We start from the raw sequence: 6,959 nt of genomic DNA, 5'->3' as shown, positions 1-6,959 counted from the left end.
AGAAACTTGATTGTATTCTTTGCTAAAAGGGTCAGGCATTCTGTTTAATTATTAGCAGCAGTGCTTTCCAAATATTTCCCCTTTGTAACAAACCACAACCATGTATCTCTACAAGATTTTAATCTATACAATGTTACTCTACCTCTAGCAAAGTATATATATGTTGCCAATATATTAATGAAGGTACCTAGCTTAGTGGAATCATTTTAAGGATAAAATGATAAAAAAGTAATAATGACCTAAGAATGCTAATTCAGCATCAGATTTATAGATATGCCCTGTTATGTGCTGGGAACTGTGTTAATAGAGATATATTCCTCTATCATTTAGTAAGTTTTTTTAGGCCAGGGAAGAACTTATGAGTCAATTTTTAACTGGCTAACATTTTCACTGGTACAGAATTCTGAGTTGGAATTTCTTTTTTTCAGTACTTGAAATATATTGTGGCTTGCTGGTCTTCATGGTTTCTAATGAGAAATCTGCCATTAATTTGAACTTTTCTCCCAATACATAAGGTATTGCTTTTCTGCTTTCAAGATTTTTTTTTTCTTTGTCTTTAGGTTCAGAAGTTTAAGTTTGATGTGTCTTGGTGTAGTTTACTTTGGATTTATCCTATTCACGATTTGATCAGCTTCTTGAATCTGTAGGTTTATGTCTTTTGCCAACTTTAAAAGGTTTTCAGTCATTATTTCTTTGTGTATGTTTCAGCCCCACTTTGTTCCCCTACTCTTTCCAGGATTCCGAGAACTTATAGTCATTATAGTCCCAAAGGTCCCTGAGAATATTTTTTCTTTTTTTCCCAGTTTGTCTTCTCTCTGTTGTTTAGATTGTGTAATTTCTATTACTCTATCTTCCAGTTCACTGATTCTTCCTATTATCTCTTCCTTTCTGTTGTTGAGTTTAAGCTCTGAACTTTCAATTTTAGTTATTGTATTTTTCAGTTTGAAATTTTCCATTTGGATTTTCTGTATGTCTTCTATTTCTTTGTTAAGACCTTTTCTTTTTTCTTTTTTTTTTTTTTCGAGTGTGTTTGTAATTGCTTGCTCAGGCATTTTTATCTTAGCTTTTTAAAACTTTTATCAGATTATTCTATCATCTCTGTCATCTTGGTATTGGCATCTATTATCTTTTTTCATTCCATTTGAGGTCTTCCTGGTTTTGAGTTTTGTTTTGTTTTGTTTGAAATTGAAGTCTGGACATTTTCATATTAAGTTATAAATCAATTTTATTTTAGCTGACTTTCTCTGAAACTAGGGGAAGTGGGGCAGGAGGTGGTCACGAAATGGAATTACAAGTCCAGGTATCCTACTCAACCTCTGTTGATACCTCATTACAGTTGGTCAAGGGTAAGAGTTTAAGCTTTCTACATGTTTCCCAGTGACACCATGTTTAAGATGGTTGTGTTATTTCGGACAACATTGAAAGTCCTGACTCTCCCCTAGGCCTCCTCTGACAATACTCCAGGAGGGAGGGAAAGGGGCACCTCATTTCTGCTGGATAGTAGTAAAAATTTTTACTTTTGTTGGAGGGTTGTTTTTGTTTTTGTTTCCTGTTGGCATTTCTGTGTTACTGGCTTCTCCTAATCTGGGGTGTATTTGGTAAAAGAAAATAACAGGGAACTTACCAGTGTGTTATTTCTCAAGTCAAATTTCCTAACCAGTCTCCCTTCTTCTCTCCACCTTTCAATCTTCTTATGTTTGTTTTATATATAGCATACAGGGGCTTTAGTTGTACTTAGAAGGGAAATAGGGAAAAGTTTTTTTACTCCATCTTCCCAGAAGTAGAAGTCCAATCTACATGAAGTTTTTTTTAAACATGATCAGATGTATGTTAAGGCGTGCATTTGTGATATGCACCAGGTGTTGTATAGAAGTGTTGAATCCCTAAATTGTACACCTGAACCTAATATTACACTGTATGTTAACTAACTGGAATTTGAATAAAAATTTAACAAAAGAAGAAGGAGCAGTTGGTCTGGAACCCGCTGAAGTTCTGGTACAGATCTAACAAGACTCAGAGCTGAATCGTGAGGATAAGGGACAGAAAATATGGGAGTAAGAAAAACTGAGTGAAAGACCAGTGATACACATTCATTTGAGGCATGCTCTGGATAAGTGTCTTGAACTTGAGGGTCATTCCTCTGGCCCTCAAACCTTCTACAACAATGGGAGTTAGGATGAATATTCTTCATAATGATGTTATAAAAACAAAACAAATACTGCTCAGTGGAAACTAAACAGTTTTAAAAACAGTAAACTTGCAAATTAGACATTCTCTGAATTGACTTTGAGTGAATTGATTTACAACTGTTTCATGTAAGCCAGACAATGAGGTATAGTAGATACAGGTTTTAGGAAAATTCAGTAACTGACTTCATGAAACTCGTATGTCAATTCTCAGTAAAAGCTGATAATTCAACTCTAAAATCTAACTCTGTGAAAGCAAGTTTTAGGAATTATACTAATAACCACACATTAACATTCATCAGTCACTTAATATATCCAGTTAACTGATATGTATTGATTTCTGTCATCTGATACAATCCACTGACAGCTATGGTTTAGGATCTTTTCTGGATCACTAACTACTTTGAAAGCCTGATGAAAGTTATAGAACTGTTTATAGAAAAATATATAAACAGAGTTGTTATTCACTTGGGATGATTGTATACCGGCTGGCAGCTGTTTGGACTGGTCAAGCATACATTCCTATTGATGATGCCTGAGCCATACTGGTGATTAAATATTTTAAATATTAACCCTGCAGCATTGACACCCAATTTTGTATTAAATGTCAGGAGGTTCCTGAGCTCCTCCCAAATATATTTCTGGATCAGTTAAATTCCATGCATCTTAAGGTAAGAACTCCTGATCTAGATATTTATGGACTGCTTATCTTTCAAAATATTTTTCATAAATATTAGTTCTCTGGTTCAGGTTTCAATTACTAATTTCTATTACTTATCTCAGGTAAGGGTTATATACAGTTAGAGATGGCTTCAGTACATTATCAATAATTATTTAATCAAATTTTGGCTATATTCCCAGATTTAAGCATAATTCACTTACCTTGATTCTCAAGGCCTTCTTGAGACTTGAGTCCTTGACATTTAGCAGCTTCTCTTGGTAAAAAAAAAACTTTCCACAGTAGCTCTTATGTAGACTTCTTTACTCTAGTCCCTTGATTTTCAAATTGTAGTATGTGGCTCCACAGCATTGGAATCTTGTTAGAAATACAGAATTCAGGGGTGCCTGGGTGGCTCAATTGGTTGAGCATCCGACTTTGGCTCAGGTCGTGATCTCACAGCTCGTGAGTTCAAGCCCCGTGTCAGGCTCTGTGCTGACAGTTTGGAGCCTGGAGCCTGCTTCGGGTTCTGTGCCTCCCTCTCTCTCTGCCCCAACCCACTTGCATTCTGTCTCTGTCTCTCTCAAAAATAAATAAACATTAAAAAACTTTTTTTAATTAAAAAAAAGAAATGTAGAATTCATTCCTATTGAATAAGAATCAGTATTTTAACAAGATCCCCAAGTGGTTTGCATACTCTTAAAGTTTGAGAAGCAATTCTTTAGTAAAGGATTGATTTCTTCAGCAAGATGGTGGTTGCCCCCAAGTTACAGAGAAGTCAGAACATACTTTGCATAGGATGCCAAGTTAGTCAACAGTGAATGGAATTTTAACTCTCTTTCCAAGTGAATCTATCTGTAAAACTAACTAAACTACTCTAATGATTTTGTTTCTCAGGTGAGAATTTGTTCCTGAGATTGAGTTTGAAAGGATGTATGTAGCTGGCTGTCTCTGAACAATGGTCCCCTTAGGACATCACACCAGACTATGCAGTTATCCATTCAGCCAGAATAGATGTAAAAAGGCTCATCTCCTTTGTAAATTTCAGAAGCTTTATCTCTAATGCTGATGATGGGGAGGTGTAGGATTGCCAGGTAAAATACAAAACACCCACACAAACTTGAATATCAGATGAACAAGAAATTCTTTTTTAGTATAAGTGTGTTCCAAATATTGCATGAAACATCCTTAAATATTAAATATTCATGGGACATAGTTATACTAAAAATTCACTGTTTATGTGAAGTTCAAATTTAACTTAGTGTCTTATATTTTTATTTGTTAAGTCTGGCAACTATAGGGAGGGCAAAACTTAAATGAGACAAATTAATGGGAAATCAGAAGATGGTATTTGAATATCAATGTTTATATTTTGAAATAAAACATAAAGGCACCCTTTGAGCCTCCTGAGATCACTGTCTTAGTGTCAGGACAGCCAAACTTACTCCTTCTAAATTGGTAAAGAAAGCAAATGGAAGGGACTTTGATTTTGTATTAATACAGGTCTTGCTTTTAAGAATGCATATACCTTTGATGTAACACATCAAGCACCAGTCCAGATCTCAAATCAATCACCATGATATGAGAAAACCAGGGCTGCTACCAGGCAATTAGCTGTTGACAGCTTCTAAATTCAGTGGAGATTTCTGCAGTTATGTCCTTTGAGATGTTAAATTCTGGTAGCCGTGACTGCACAGCAACAGAGTAGGATTACTCCAACTTATTACAATCAGCTGTCCTTGTAGAAGACACACCTGTGGCTCTTTAGGCACAAGGAATAGGAAAATGCTTGTTAATTCTGCTTTACAACTCAGCCTAAATTAAATTTGACAAGCATTCCAAAAATACATAATTTTCCAGGTAACCAGTTTCTTCAGCAGCTTAGATGATATGAAGACATAATAAATTGGATGGCAATTAATTCCTTGGGTAACTTATTCCAGTGACTTTAGACTAGCTTGGGCTATGAAGTGCTCCTGGGTAATTGTAAAGTGAATTATGCCAGAGCAGTATTTCCCATAAGCAGTTTAAATGCTGCAAGCAAGCTCTTAAAGAGACTAATTCATTTCAGTGTACCATCACCTAAAGATGGGCAAGTTTTGTTTGTGGTAGATGGCAGAGTTGAACACTCAATTGAGAAATCCATACTTCAGCATGGATTTCCCCTTAGGAATTCTTTTCTGTTGGTTATTTCCTCATCATAGTGATGATGAAAAGCTTACTCTGTTTTTAAAAACTCGAGTATAGAAAATACCAAACAATCACAAAAGTAGAATTTGTTATTATAACAAATTCTCAGGCACTCACAGCACATCATCACCATGTTTGATCTATTTCATCTCTCCCTGTGGGATTATTTTAAAATAAACCCCAGATATCATCTTTCACCTGTACATAATTTCAGATTATATTTGAAAGGCAAGGACTTACTTTCCTTTTAAAATATAGATACTGTTATCTTCATACTTTCCCCCAAATAAATAATAATTCTTTAATATCAAATATCCAGTGGTACTATTTCCCTATTATTTTGTAAACATTAATTTTGTTTTTGCAGTTTGTTTGAATTGGCATCAAGACAGTCTCATTTCATCGGTAGGTGTTTCATCCTTATTTTTTTCATGTTGATTTTTTGTTGCTATTAAATTGGATATTTGACCTGTAAAATTTGTGAATTGTGTTCCTGTATCATCATTTACATGTACTTCTGCACTTATTTCCTGTAAATTGGTAGTTAGAGCTAGAGGCTTCATCAGAGTTATGCTTAGTTATTATGGTAAAATTACTTCATAGGTGGTGCTAGGTACTTCCATCAGGAGGTACATAAAATTTGACTATTTATGTGTTTTGTCATGATCACTGTAAAATGATGACATGAAAATCCATTTAATAGTTGGATTAGCTACATAAAGAGAAACTTCCCCTCATTAACTGTTTGCTTCCACTCAAGTATAGTGCATGTAGGGAAAGCAGAAAAATGCTGGATTATTTTACTTTATCTACCAGTTTCCAAAATTATGTTTTGGCTTCTTACAATACTTCAAAGGTGATCAATGAGATTTTAAAAAATTTATTGTTATGGACTTAAACATGCTTCACATGTTTTAATATATTTCAGTCAGTATCCTTTCTGATGCTCAAATTGTGGGAGCTTATTTATATTGATTCCTGAGTCCTTTTGACATGGTTCTAATCATGGTAGCTTCGTTTTCTTTGTTTTCTGGGATACCAAGATGTTCCAGAATTATTATAATACATTTTTTTTCCCAGAACTGAAATAAATCATTTCTCCCAGGAGCCCTGGTTTCTTTCAATGGGAAAAGGTGTTTAGAGACAATAATCTGGGTGATAGAGTTAGTTATTCTATTCATTCTAGACAGGATCCTGCTTCTAGAAATTTTTAAGAACTATGAAGAATTTGATTTTATCCTCTTGCAAGCTAATAAATTCCCCCTTCCATATTTCATCAATATTGGTAGAAGACCACAGACTCCTGGATCAAAGATTAAAAAAAAATTTTTTTTAACATTTATTTATTATTGAGAGATGGAGAGACAGAGTGTGAGCAGGGGAGGGGTAGAGAGAGGGGAGACACAGAATCTGAAGTAGGCTCCAGGCTCTAAGCTGTTAGCACATAGCCTGACTTGGGTCTCGAACTCACTAACTGTGAGATCGTGACCTGAGCTGAAGTCAGTCGCCTAACGAACTGAGCCACCCAGGTGCCCCTCCTGGATCAAAGATTTAAATTTTTTTTATTTAACTCAGCGAAAATAGCCAGAGTATAAGCATTTTTGCATCAGTATCTCAAACCCCATTTTCCACAAGGAGGGCCAGATGATACTTGCACATGAGGTGGGTGTATTACTGGAGGAGAACACTGATTTTAAAGAACCTGAATATTTTCTAATAGGCAATAAGCATGTCTGCCCTTTGCTCTGGAGGAAGAAACTGTGTCTACCAAGGTTGCTTTCTATACAAACATACTTAAGATAATAGCTGGGAACAAAGGGAAGTGAAAGCCTCTGCACAAGATGTGCAAAACTGTGAGACACCCATGGATTATTGTATCTCAGCAGGTGTTTTCAGTGGACATGTAAAATTTAACAATAAAATGA

Source organism: Lynx canadensis, chromosome B2 (genome assembly GCF_007474595.2).
Source record: "Lynx canadensis isolate LIC74 chromosome B2, mLynCan4.pri.v2, whole genome shotgun sequence".
Taxonomy (NCBI): domain Eukaryota; kingdom Metazoa; phylum Chordata; class Mammalia; order Carnivora; family Felidae; genus Lynx; species Lynx canadensis.
This window is presented reverse-complemented; position numbering follows the sequence as displayed.